Raw genomic sequence first — 14,839 nt, 5'->3', positions numbered from 1 at the left:
TGATCACTGCCACTTTTGTCTTCCTTTCATGGACAATTATTTCCAGTTTTCTAGCATCTATCTTTTGAACTGTTGGTAATGGGTGACCCCCATATGATGTAAACTTCATCATTTTTTATGATGCTTTGTGGCTCATGTTTTCAGTGTTTTTCATCTACTTCAGTACCATAATGTTTGTACAATCCCCAGTGCAACAGTCTTGCCACATTATTATGCCTTTCAGTATACAATCCTTCTGCCATTGGTATGTCACAACCAGCAACAAGGTGTGCAACTGTTTCCAACTCTGTTTTACAGCTCCTACATTTGTCTGTTTCTCCCACATGTGCAATGGACATTGCAAACCAGCATGTATGCGCCCACTATCCTGGTCCCCCAGTATTAACCTTTCATCTCTTGGTTTGAAATCTCCTCTCTTTAACCATTCCTGTGTTCGATCCTGATCAACATAAGGTTCTTCCAGAAGTTTTCTATACTTGCAACTATATTTATGCATTTTCCACATTTCTTGCCTTCTCATCTGGTCCTTCACTTTATGTTCTTTCTTTTGTTTTTTGACACATTCACTCGCTGCCTGAATGTTATCTACTTCTGGTATGATTTCCATTCCTGCTTGACACTGATATACACTAAGCAGGGAAGTCTTCTTAGATTTATTCTCCTCATGTTTCAAAACTTTCACTACATTTGGGACTTGTGAGGTCAGCAGATACGTGTGCAGTCCCACAATTGCAGATTTATACATGTAATCATTTTCAAGGAGGCCCATACCTCCTTCTGAACGGGAATATATAATCTTGGTATGCACTGATTTTTATAAATCATTTGGTGAGCATGAAGCATCTTTCTTGTTTTCCTGTCTAATCTATCCAACACATTTTGGGGCCAGTCAATCACTCCAAGACTATAAGTCAGGACAATAAGAGCAAATTGGTTTATAACCTAAATTTTGTTCCTAGATGTCAATGCTGTTTTCAGAATTAATTTAAGTCTTCTAAAGTATTCCTTGCTAAGTTTTATTTGCATTTGTTCATGTTTTATTGTTGATCCTTCATCACTTTCCAAATATTTATACACTCCCTCTTGCTCAAGTTCTTTTATATCACATTCTTGTCCCAAACTGATGTTTTCTTGGTGCTGCAGTTTTCCTGCTTTAACAGTTGCTTTTGTGGAGTTCAAGATGGCCGCTGTTCTGTGAGCACTGCTAACACCTAGCTCTCTGAAATACCCTGGATTAAAATAAACCCAGAAGGCATCACTGAATAAAAAAACACAGAAATAAGACTGAACATCTATTCCAGATAACAAACAGCAATCAAAGGAAGAAAAAATAGCAGCAGATTCCTTTTAAAAACAACAGGATTATCGAAGATCTTAGAAACAACTGAAGCCATGTGGTACTGAGGCCCTGCACTCATATACAAAGTCTGAAAAAGTACCAAGCAGCAGGATGCTAAAAGAAGAAAATAATATGGACACTGTAGCAACTAAAACCAAATTCTCGGTACCAGCCTCACCAGATGAAGATACAACTCCAAAAAGACTAAGGAAAAATAAACAATCAGACAATACTAAATCTACAGGCAAAACTAAGGCAGACCAGCCACCTAACCTGGAAGACATTAAAACTGCTTTATTACCTATTCAGCAAGCAATACAGGAGCTATCTTTACAATTTCAAACATTTGGTGATTCATTTAACCAAATACGAACTAGAATGGAAAAATCTGAGATAAGAATACTAGAAAATAGTTTCCTGTGTTGCCCATATACTTACTTAGATAGGAGGAAGCTTCTCTGTTCACCAATGAGAGTGGGGAGCTTCGAGCAGCCTATCTGTCCCTGGAGGAGTGGTCTCAGCCCTGAAACTAGTAGCTTATTGGCCATTTTGGGTCAATTCCTATCTCTTTCAGTTTCCTTGCTTTAAAACCCGCATTTGTGCGGATTTGCACCAGTATACAACTCCGCACAGCTCCTCGTGGTGTCCTGCAGCGTGATACAGGCAACAGAGAGACCCAAGAGAGACTTTTCCAGATTTAACTATTTTTTCTCTGTTTTTTTTGCTCCGACTCCCTTTTCCCACATAAAAACCGAATTTCTAACTGATCTGTGCTTCAAAAAGTTTAAATTGCATTTGCCTTTTGCTTTTTACAGTTTTTGCACTTGTTTTATATCAATTTAAGTCATTTTTGTATTGTATAAAGTTGTAGGCTACACACTAAAGTGCACTAGCCTGTTTATAGCATTTACAGTGTTTTCTGTTTTTCTGCTGTTTCCTGAAAAAAACAAAAAGATATTCTCTTTTCCCACCTTTGCTGAACTAAATTATTCCAGATTTCAGGTTTTGCTGAATTTTGGACTGTGGTATAGTTTCCTGTGTTGCCCACATCCTTACTTGGATAGGAGGAAGCTTCTCTGCTCACCAGTGAGAGTGGAGAGCTTTGAGCAGCCTATCTGTCCCTGAAGGAGTGGTCTCAGCCCTGAAACGAGTAGCTTATTGGCCGTTTTGGGTCAATTCCTATCTCTTTCAGTTTCCCTGCTTTAAAACCTGCATTTGCGTGGTTTTGTGCCAGTATACAACTCCACACAGCTCCTCGTGGTGTCCTGCAGAGTGATACTGGCAACAAAGAGACCCAAGAGAGACTTTTCCAGATTTAAGTATTTTTTTTCTCTGTTTTTTTGCTCCGACTGCCTTTTCCCGCCTAAAAAGTGAATTTCTAACTGATTTGTGCTTTAAAAAGTTTAAATTGCATTTGCCTTCTGCTTTTTACAGTTTTTGAACTTGTTTTATATTAATTTAAGTCATTTTTGTATTGTAGAACTGTTGTAGGCTACACACAAAAGTGCACTAGCCTGTTTTAGCATTTACAGTGTTTTCTCTGTGTGTTTTTCTGCTGTTTCCTGAAAAAAAAAATTCTCTTTTCCCGCCTTTGCTAAACTTGATTAGTCCAGATTTCAGGTTTTGCTGAATTCTGGACTGTGGTATAGTTTCCTGTGTTACCCATATCTTTACTTGGATAGGAGGAAGCTTCTCTGTTCACCAGTGAGAGTGGAGAGCTTTGAGCAGCCTATCTGTCCCTGGTGGAGTGGTCTCAGCCCTGAAACTAGTAGCTTATTGGCCATTTTGGGTCAATTCCTATCTCTTTCAGTTTCCCTGCTTTAAAAACCGCATTTCCATGGTTTTGTGCCAGCATACAACTCCGCACAGCTCCTCATGGTGTCCTGCACAGTGATACAGGCAACAGAGAGACCCAAGAGAGACTTTTCCAGATTTAAGTATTTTTTCTCCTCCCACCTAAAAAGTGAATTTCTAAATGATCTGTGCTTTAAAAAGTTTAAATTGCATTTGCCTTCTATTTTTTACAGTTTTTGCACTTGTTTTATATCAATTTAAGTCATTTTTGTATTGTATAACTGTTGTAGGCTACACACTAAAGTGCGCTAGCCTGTTTATAGCATTTACAGTGTTTTCTGTGTGTTTTTCAGCTGTTTCCTGAAAAAAACAAAAAAAATTCTCTTTTCCCACCTTTTCTGAACTAGATTAGTCCAGATTTCAGGTTTTGCTGAATTCCGGAATGTGGTATAGTTTCCTGTGTTGCCCATATCCTTACTTGGATAGGAGGAAGCTTCTCTGTTCACCAGTGAGAGTGGGGAGCTTTGAGCAGCCTATCTGTCCCTGGAGGAGTGGTCTCAGCCCTGAAAGTAGTAGCTTATTGGCCATTTTGGGTCAATTCCTATTTCTTTCAGTTTCCCTGCTTTAAAACCCGCATTTGCGTGGTTTTGCACCAATATACAACTCCGCACAGCTCCTCGTGGTGTCCTGCACAGTGATACAGGCAACAGAGAGACCCAAGAGAGACTTTTCCAGATTTAAGTATTTTTTTTCTCTGTTTTTTTGCTCCGACTGCCTTTTCCCACCTAAAAAGTAAATTTCTAACTGATCTGTGCTTTAAAAAGTTTAAATTGCATTTGCCTTCTGTTTTTTACAGTTTTTGCACTTGTTTTATATCAATTTAAGTAATTTTTGTATTGTATAACTGTTGTAGGCTACACACTAAAGTACGCTAGCCTGTTTATAGCATTTACAGTGTTTTCTGTGTGTTTTTCTGCTGTTTCCTGAAAAACACAAAAAAATTCTCTTTTCCTGCCTTTGTTGAACTAGATTAGTCCAGATTTCAGGTTTTGCTGAATTCCGGACTGTGGTATAGTTTCCTGTGTTGCCCATATCATTACTTGGATAGGAGGAAGCTTCTCTGTTCACCAATGAGAGTGAGGAGCTTTGAGCAGCCTATCTGTCCCTGGAGGAGTGGTCTCAGCCCTGAAATTAGTAGCTTATTGGCCGTTTTGGGTCAATTCCTATCTCTTTCAATTTCCCTGCTTTAAAACCCGCATTTGTGTGGTTTTGTGTGATTTTGCGCATAGCGCAGCATCGGGCAGCGCCGCTTAAATGGATTTAAACTATTCCCGGCTCCACAAAATCTGCTCTTCACTTTTTTCCCTTAGAACTGGTCTAAATCTCAAAGTAAGCACTCTGTTTTCATTCTAAAGCCCTGCAGTTGCTCGTATAAGTAATCTTATAAGTAAGCACTAATAAACTAAAGCACTACACCCTCTTATACTCCCTTTAAGTACTTGGCTCCCTATCGGTCCTTTTTGATCAGTCAAAAAGTAGTTCCTTATACTATTCTGGCATGTCCAAAAGTCAATTTTGGGTTTACTCTCCAATCCAGCAAGTGAATCTGGGAATCTTGAGGCAATGTTACAACTGCCTTATGTACACAGACCACCCTCTCCTCCTCCCAACAAGCTCAAATATATGTGAGAGATGCAACTATATAGCCAAACTGGAGGCTGAGCTCTCTCAACCCAGTACTGGCGCAGTCAGTCAGGAGGAGAAGGTAACCATACACACCACAAATCCAGTCTCACATAGACCTATCGCAACAGCAAATCAAACACATAAACACACAAAAACATACTCGGAGGCTCTAAATAAAAATCTGCCCAAGCAGCAGAGACCACCAAAGCAGACATCCAAGCAACCACTACCCCACAACAATACCCACGTATGACATAGTTCACAAAGTCAGTGTGCCACAAAGTCACAGCCCTTAAGGCTAAACAACACCCCTAATACACTTGTAATAGGTGACTCTATTGTCAGACACACTGACGTCCCACTCACCAGGCTGAACAAGGAGAAGGTCACTGTAAGCTGCCTGTTGGGTGCCAGGATCCGCCACATAACACAAGCACTCAGGACACTCCAAAGCAAGTACAAATATGACTCCGTCATTGTCCATTCTGGTGTGAATGACCTGAGACATACCTCCCTGGACTACATGAAAAGAGACATAGAGGAGCTCTCTGATCATGTAGCTCAGGCCGGTATGACCCTGACCTTGAGTAGCATCTTACCCTCACCAAGAATGATGCCACAGTATAAAGACAAAATAATCAATTTTAACAATTGGCTAAAGTATTGGTGTCATTCAAAGGGGATCCAGTGTCTGTCAGCCTGGGATGACATGCTCGACAAGCCACTTTGCTTCACTAGGGATGGCTTGCACCTGTCACCCTTGGGCTTTCGAATACTGACTAAGGCTCTTGCCACCCCCATAGTGCCTTTTTTTAGGCAAGGCTCAAAACACAAACCCACCTCCATAGACAACACAAGGAAAAAGAAACTAAGGGTAATGCTGCTCAACGCCAGAAGCCTAAACCTCAAGATGCACACACTCAGGGCTTTCCTCAGTATGGAGAATATCGATATCTGTGCAGTAACAGAAACCTGGTTCAAGGCTCCCGAGAGCACCCCAGCACTACCAGGTTATACCTCATACCATGCTTTTCGGCCCCAAAACTCGGACCGAACCACAAAAGGAGGGGGAGTATCCATATTCATCATGGATACCCACACCTCCAGGTTGGTGGCACTGCACGAAGCATCGGAGACCATCCATGTGCAACTAACAGTGGGCAAAACTGCCTTTCAGTTTGTAGCCTGCTACAGCCCACCCTCCCAAACTCAGGAACCCCATGCGGCTTTCCTGAGAACACTGGAGAATATGAAGGTCTCTCCAAACACCATTATATTGGGTGACTTCAACTACTCAAACATAGACTGGGAGCCCTACTCAAGCCGCAACACCTTCGCCCAATGGTTCCTAGAATTTATAAACTCAAATGCTATGGAACAACTGGTCACCACTCCCACAAGAGGGGAAAACATATTAGACCTGATCATCACCAACATGGGGACTCTATGTTCCATACCAGAGGTATACCCCTCATTGGTAAGATCTGACCATAAATTAATCTCACTGGGCATCCATATCCCATCCCCACCCCTAGCCAATGAAACCACGGTGAAGAACTTCTCAAAAGCAAACTTCACATTTGTCAAAACCGAGGTGGAATCCTTCAAAGCTCCTGGGCCAGTGGAAAATACGGCCCAAACCGCAGAATCCTTTACAAACGCATTCTATGGACACCTACAGGAATGCATGGATCATGCTATCCCAAATAAAACCAAGACTCACTCCTCCAAAGGCAGGAGACCTGTCTGGTGGACCCCAGCCATAAATAAGCTATACAACAGAAGGAGGAAGCTACTACATGATAGAGCAAAATCCCAAAAAGGGAAGGCATCTCTGATCAGTACTAGCAAGAAACTACGATCCCTCATAAAATCATCTAAGGCCAGCTTTGAAAGAAAAATTGCACAAGACGCTAAAGATAATCACAAGGTCTTCTTTAGTTATGTCAGGAACCTGGGTGGCAACTCCCAGATATGCTCTGAGTTAGTGCAAAATGACAAAAAAATACAGTGAACCCACAGACATTGCCAACATCCTGGCAGACAGGTTCAGTGCAAACTCCCCCCCCCCCTTCCCCACCAAAAGAGCAAATGTCTATCCCAACAGAGTGTAGCCTCCCTGACATCACAGATGCACAGGTGAGAGCTGCCCTCTCCAAAGCAAAAAACACAGCATCAATGGGACTGGACGGTGTCCCAGGCTGCATCGTACATCAGTTCCAAGAAGAACTGAACCCTCACATAAAGTCACTGTTCAAGCTCAGCCTTACTACAGGATATGTACCCAAGGAATGGCGTACAGCAACAGTGGTCCAACTCCACAAAGGTGGTGCCACAATGGACCCCGGAAACTATCGCCCTATAAGCCTGACTAGCCTGGTCTGCAAAGCTATGGAGCGTATCATCATGGAACTCATAAACAAAGACATTGAGAACCTCCAAACACCGGATTCTACCCAATTCGGCTTTGTTAAGGGCAGATCTTGCCTCCTGAACCTGATCGACTTCTTTGAAACAGTCACCAAGGCCATAGATGAAGGGAAGGTAGTCCACACAGCCTACCTGGACCTCGCAAAAGCCTTCGACACAGTACCCCACTCGGGCATCATAAATATGCTCACCAGCTTAAATATCAACCCCTATGTCACAAGATGGGTTGCAAACTGGCTCAGGGATAGAACCCACATGGTCAGAATTGCAGGTGCCATGTCAAACTCTAAACCAGTTACAAGTGGCGTCCCACAAGGCTCAGTCCTGGGACCTCTCTTGTTCGGTATATATTTCTCTGAGGTACAGTCTAACACAGGAGGACTATGGCTGACCAAGTTCGCAGATGCCATAATCGACTCACCGACTGACACAAGCATCCTCCAAAAGGGTCTCACAGAGATGGATAACTGGTGCCAGAGCCATGGCCTAAAGCTAAATGCCAAAAAGTGCATAGTCATCCCCTTTGGGAAAAACAAAGTGCCCACAAATTACCACATAGGTGGTAAACCATTAAGTACAGAAGAAGTAATTAGGGATATGGGGACCCAAGTAGATAGAAATCTCTCCTTTGACAATCACGTTGCCAAAGTGGTTAGAAAGACCTTCTATATAGCCCACCTTATCATGAAAGGGTTCACATCTAGATCAAGAGAGGTCATTGTGCCCCTCTACTCATCACTCATCAGGCCCATAATTGAATACAATGCCCCATTCGGGATGTACCTTACCCGACACCTGTAGCAACTGGAAAGATCCCAAAAGTACCTCACCAAGAGGATCAAGGGACTCAAACAGATGCCCTACTCAGTTAGGCTAAAGAAACTCCAGCTCTACTCGGTTGCGATCTGTGCCTGACGTATAAAGCCATGTCCAACCCAGAATTAATGAACATGCTCCACCTCAGGAAATCCAAATCCCTTAGAGCTACACACTCCAGGGACTTAAACCTCAGCACAGAAATAGATAGGACATGCTGGAGGGACAGATTCATATCCCAGAGGCTCCCCTCACTCTGGAACAAAATCCCAATCCATGTTAGGCAGAGCCCCTCAATGACCCTTTTCAAGAGAAATCTTGACGAGTGGATGGGAGATCGTAGGTTTACCCCTGGGATCTCTTCTGTGTCCCTACTAGACAGAGGCACAGTAAACTAACCTTAAAAGGGATATTTTCTGTGACCTACTATACAGAGGCACAGTCAACTAATCTAAAAGAGTGGCGAAAGCCAAGCACACTCTGGCTAGGCTTTAAATGCCCTAGGGCAGATAACCTAGTATCAACCTATGAACCTATGAACCTATGAAGATGAAATAAAAATAGACTCTATTGCTCAAAGAACTGATTCCCATGACAAAGATCTGCAAAGTCTACAAACAAAAATAACAGACCTTGAGGCAAGGTCACGAAGAAACAACATTATCATCAGATAACTCACATAATAATCTAATACCAACTATCAAACTCATAAGAAAATCCCTGCTGGATGACCCTGAAGAAACTCAGCAAGTGATAATAGAGAGAGCCCACAGAGTTCTGTGAGAAACACAATCATCACTGAGACCAAGACCTGTTTATATTAAAATATTAAACTACTAATATGTAAATAAAATCCTGTTTAAAGCCCAGAAGAAAGGTATACTCTCCTGGAATAATAATAAAATTTCCTTTGCTCAGGACCTTCCCATCCAACTTCTGTCTCCATATTGTAGGTTTCTGATAGAGAAGAAAATCAAATTCCAGATGAAATATCCAAATCAACTAATTTTCAATGTTAAAGAGGTTAAATACATGGTTTCTAACCCCAAAGAGGCAAAAGATACATTCCTATCTGTTTTCAAGCAGATTCCACTTCCAGAAATGAAATAAAACAACAAAATAGTTGCAGGTATCCCTCGAGTGAAAAATGGACCGAATCATGACCATATTGGATGGGATTCAACCCTGAGAGCTTCCCCTTACTGCCTAGGCTCTTAAATCAATGAATGGAGCCACAAGGAGCACAGGAAAGGCAAAAGAAAAATGTGAAGGTACGAAAATTCAACTGCCGTTTCCAATGCGTGATTAATAAGAAGGAACCACCAACTGGGACTCTGGTATGCATAATCATTCCCCCTTTAACCTCAAGAGCTTCACTACAAACTAAAAATGACCTGGAATGAAGATGAAGCAAGTTTAAGAAATTAATCTTGCTTTAGACACCCATAAATCGACCTAAACAAGCTGATAAGATAAACCAGACTGAAAGATGACCAGAAACCTGCAAAGAAAGAATCTGAAGAATAAGGTATGATTTTACCAAAACAACCAAAAGTAATGTCTTTTGGCTTTTCACGTTTAGGATCGCCACAGTGGAACTCCGGTCCATTAATGATTGGCAGTGGATTTTTACAGTGCCGAGTTGCCAGCCCAACGCCCAACCTTCAAATAAAGGCACACCCTAAACAAGCTGATAAGGTAAACCAGACTGAAAGATTACCAGAAACCTGCAAAGAAAGAATCTGAAGAATAAGGTATGATTTTACCAAAACAACCAATAGTAATGTCTTTTGGCTTTTCCTGTTTAGGATCGCCAGAGCGGAACTCCGGTCCATTAATGACTGGCAGTGGATTTTTACAGTGCCGAGTTGCCAGCCCAATGTCCAACCTTCAAAGAAGGCACACCCATTCATGCACGCACCTACCTGCATGTCTTTAAACATCACTCGACTGTGGGGAAGATATGCCGACTCCACACAGAAGGCACTCCAGCCGAGAATCGAATGGGAGAACCTCTTACTGTGAGGCGACAACACTAACCACTGCACCACCGCGGCCTTTACAAAACAACCAATAAGACTGAGAATCTTAATTCACAAGATAAGTCTTAGGAAGAGATTCACAGTCTTACCAAAACAACCAGTAAGACTGTGAATGTCTTACTAAGACTTATCATAAAGAATCCAGACTTTATTACTACATGAGAGACTGTCAGAACCATCCTATCTTAAGGATGTATGACAGAAATAATGATGTTTGACTTGAATAAAGATGTAAATGCATTTTAGAAAAAGAAAATACAAGAACACACAAATATAAACTATTTGACTGCAGGAAACAAACATAATCTAAATATGTAGGCTTTGGCAGAATATATACCTGACTAAGCCTGAAAACTTTTTTTTCTCTCTTCCCCTCATTTTCCTACTTCTGATTATAGGTGCCAATAATGTTTTTTTCCTGGAATCTGCTATAGATTCGCACAGAAGTCTGTATAGGCACCGAAGTAGAGGAGAAAAACTGTTTAAAGGAGAGGGGAAGGTAAGAGAAGACTAAGGAAAAGGAAACTAAACAAGACAAGTCTGCCTTAAAATCTATGCTGCATTGTTGTATATCTTGATATAGCTAACTGAGGATTTGAATACTAACATGTTGTTTAAAAATGCATTATTAGAAGGAATTGTTGGCTGTTGGGGAAGCACCCACCAAGAGGAGAAAACGCTGAGAGAAGAAAGGAGCCACTTTTGAGACTTTAAGTATTTTTCCTCTATTTATTTGCTAAGTTTTTCTGCATAGCCGCCTATTTTGAGCATTTTCTGGCTTGTTAAATTTGATTTCTGCATTAGTAACTGTATTTAGAGCACAACCTAGAGCTGTTTACTGAATTTCCTGTTTGCACTTATTTTTAAAATCGTTTTTTCTCAAAACTTGCATTTTATCTGTCTTTGGCCTAGCACTCTTGTGTGGGGTCATTTACTGCACTGTTATAACTTGCTGATACTTGTTAACCTCTGCTATCTCTGAAAAAACAAAAAAAAAAAAAATCTTGCTTTTTTCCCACTTTTCTGAGATTTAAAAAAGTTCATTTACAGGCTTGGTGTTCTTGAACTGTTTGTAAGTTTCTGTGAGGCCATTTCTTGCTTGGGCTAAAGGAAAGTCTCTCTGTTGATCAGTGGCAGTGAAAACATTGAGCAGCCTTTCTGCCCCGTGGTGGTTACTGACTTGAAACTGTAGTTTTATTGGCCATTCTGGGTCAATTCCAAAACTCCTTCATCTTCCTCTCTTAAAACCTGGTTGCCTCGTGGTTTTGGCGTCTTTTCAGGCTTGTTGGCTGTTGGGAAGCACCCACCAAGAGGAGAAAACGCTGAGAGAAGAAAGGAGCCACTTTTGAGACTTTAAGTATTTTTCCTCTGTTTATTTGCTAAGTTTTTCTGCATAGCCGCCTATTTTGAGCATTTTCTGGCTTGTTAAATTTGATTTCTGCATTAGTAACTGTATTTAGAGCACAACCTAGAGCTGTTTACTGAATTTCCTGTTTGCACTTATTTTTAAAATCATTTGTTTCTCAAGACTTGCATTTTATCTGTCTTTGGCCTAGCACTCTTGTGTGGGGTCATTTACTGCACTGTTATAACTTGCTGATACTTGTTAACCTCTGCTATCTCTGAAAAAACCAAAAAACAAAAAAAAATCTTGCTTTTTCCCACTTTTCTGAGATTTAAAAAGTTCATTTACAGGCTTGCTGTTCTTGAACTGTTTGTAAGTTTCTGTGAGGCCATTTTTGCTTGGGCTAAAGGAAAGTCTCTCTGTTGATCAGTGGCAGTAAAAACATTGAGCAGCCTTTCTGCCCCCGTGGGAGTGGTTACTGACTTGAAACTGTAGTTTTATTGGCCATTCTGGGTCAATTCCAAAACTCCTTCATCTTCCTCTCTTAAAACCTGGTTGCCTCGTGGTTTTGGCATCTTTTCAGGCTTGTTGGCTGTTGGGAAGCACCCACCAAGAGGAGAAAACGCTGAGAGAAGAAAGGAGCCACTTTTGAGACTTTAAGTATTTTTCCTCTGTTTATTTGCTAAGTTTTTCTGCATAGCCGCCTATTTTGAGCATTTTCTGGCTTGTTAAATTTGATTTCTGCATTAGTAACTGTATTTAGAGCACAACCTAGAGCTGTTTACTGAATTTCCTGTTTGCACTTATTTTTAAAATCGTTTTTTTCTCAAAACTTGCATTTTATCTGTCTTTGGCCTAGCACTCTTGTGTGGGGTCATTTACTGCACTGTTATAACTTGCTGATACTTGTTAACCTCTGCTATCTCTGAAAAAACAAAAACAAAAAAATCTTGCTTTTTTCCCACTTTTCTGAGATTTAAAAAAGTTCATTTACAGGCTTGCTGTTCTTGAACTGTTTGTAAGTTTCTGTGAGGCCATTTTTTGCTTGGGCTAAAGGAAAGTCTCTCTGTTGATCAGTGGCAGTGAAAAACATTGAGCAGCCTTTCTGCCCCCGTGGGTGTGGTTACTGACTTGAAACTGTAGTTTTATTGGCCATTCTGGGTCAATTCCAAAACTCCTTCATCTTCCTCTCTTAAAACCTGGTTGCCTCGTGGTTTTGGCGTCTTTTCAGGCTTGTTGGCTGTTGGGGAAGCACCCACCAAGAGGAGAAAATGCTGAGAGAAGAAAGGAGCCACTTTTGAGACTTTAAGTATTTTTCCTCTGTTTATTTGCTAAGTTTTTCTGCATAGCCACCTATTTTGAGCATTTTCTGGCTTGTTAAATTTGATTTCTGCATTAGTAACTGTATTTAGAGCACAACCTAGAGCTGTTTACTGAATTTCCTGTTTGCACTTATTTTTAAAATCGTTTTTTTCTCAAAACTTGCATTTTATCTGTCTTTGGCCTAGCACTCTTGTGTGGGGTCATTTACTGCACTGTTATAACTTGCTGATACTTATTAACCTCTGCTATCTCTGAAAAAACAAAAAAAACAAAAAAAAATCTTGCTTTTTCCCACTTTTCTGTGATTTAAAAATGTTCATTTACAGGCTTGCTGTTCTTGAACTGTTTGTAAGTTTCTGTGAGGCCATTTTTTGCTTGGGCTAAAGGAAAGTCTCTCTGTTGATCAGTGGCAGTGAAAAACATTGAGCAGCCTTTCTGCCACCGTGGGAGTGGTTACTGACTTGAAACTGTAGTTTTATTGGCCATTCTGGGTCAATTCCAAAACTCCTTCATCTTCCTCTCTTAAAACCCTATTTTGCGTGGTTTTGCGCGTTTTTGAGCATAGCGCAACAACGGGCAGCACCGCCTAATTGGGTTTAAACTATTCCTGGCTCCACAAAGTCTGCTCTTCATTTTTTCCCTTAGAACTGCTCTATCTCTCAATTTAAACACCATATTCTCATTCTAAGGCCCTTCACTGGTCCAATTAAGTAATCCTACAAGTTAGCACTATTAAACCATAAGCACTACTTACTCTTATAATCTCTACGATTACCCTGTCCTCTATTGGTCCGTCTTAAATTCAGTTTCCCTATTACTCTAGCATGTCCAAAGGTCAGTCAATGGTTTCCTCTCCAGTCCAGCTGGTGAATCTGGGAATTTTGAGGCAATGTTACAACTGTCTCATGTACACGGACAACCCTCTCCTCTTCAAAACAGGTTCAAATATATGTGAGAGATGCAACTATTTAGCCAAACTGGAGGCTGAGCTCTCTCATCTCAAAACTGGTGTAACCAGTCAGGAGGAGAAGGTAACCTCACACAACACAATTCCAGTATCACATAGTCCCACCACATCAGCGAACCAAACACATAAATACACAAAAACATACTCGGAGGCTCTAAATAAAATCTACCTAAGCAACAGAGACCTCCAAAGCAGACATCCAAGCAAACGCTACCTCAAAACAAAACACACACAACACATAACCCACAAAGTCAGTGTGCCAAGCAGCCACAGCCCTTAAGGCTGAATAACACACCTGATACTCTGGTTATAGGTGAGTCTATTGTCAGACACACTGACGTCCCACTCACCAGGCTGAATAAAGAGAAGGTCACAGTGAGCTGCCTGTCAGGCGCTAGGATCCGCCACATAACGCAAGCACTCAGGTCACTCCAAAGCAAATACAAATATGACTCAGTCATTGTACATGCTGGTGTGAATGACCTGAGACGTACCTCCCTGGACTACATGAAAAGGGACATAGAGGAGCTCTCTGATCATGTAGCCCAGGCTGGTATGACCCTGACCTTGAGCAGCATCTTACCCTCACCTAGAATGATGCCACAGTACAAAGACAAAATGATCAATTTTAACAATTGGCTAAAATTTTGGTGTCATTCAAAGGGGATCCAGTGTCTGTCAGCCTGGGATGACATGCTCGACAAGCCACGTTGCCGCTAGGGACGGCTTGCACCTGTCACCACTGGGCTTTCGGATATTGGCAAAGGCTCTTGCCACCCCATAGTGCCTTTTTAGGCAAGGCTCAAAAGTCAAACCCACCCCCATAGAGAGCACAAGGAACAAGATACTAAGGGTAATGCTGCTAAGCCAGAAGTCTTAACCTCAAGATGCACACTCGAAGCTCTCCTCAGTATGGAGAACATCGATATCTGTGCAGTGACAGAAACCTGGTTCAATGCTCCAGAGAGCACCCCAGCACTACCAGGCTATACCTCATATCATGCTTTTCGCCCCAAAACCCGGACCGAACCACAAAAGGAGGGGGAGTTTCCATATTTATCAAGGATATCCACACCTCCAGGTTAGTGGCATTGCAT

This window comes from Protopterus annectens, chromosome 8.part0 (assembly GCF_019279795.1).
Source record: "Protopterus annectens isolate FY-2018-M chromosome 8.part0, PAN1.0, whole genome shotgun sequence".
Taxonomy (NCBI): domain Eukaryota; kingdom Metazoa; phylum Chordata; order Ceratodontiformes; family Protopteridae; genus Protopterus; species Protopterus annectens.
The sequence above is the reverse complement of the archived record's forward strand: the minus strand, read 5'-3'. Positions refer to the sequence as shown.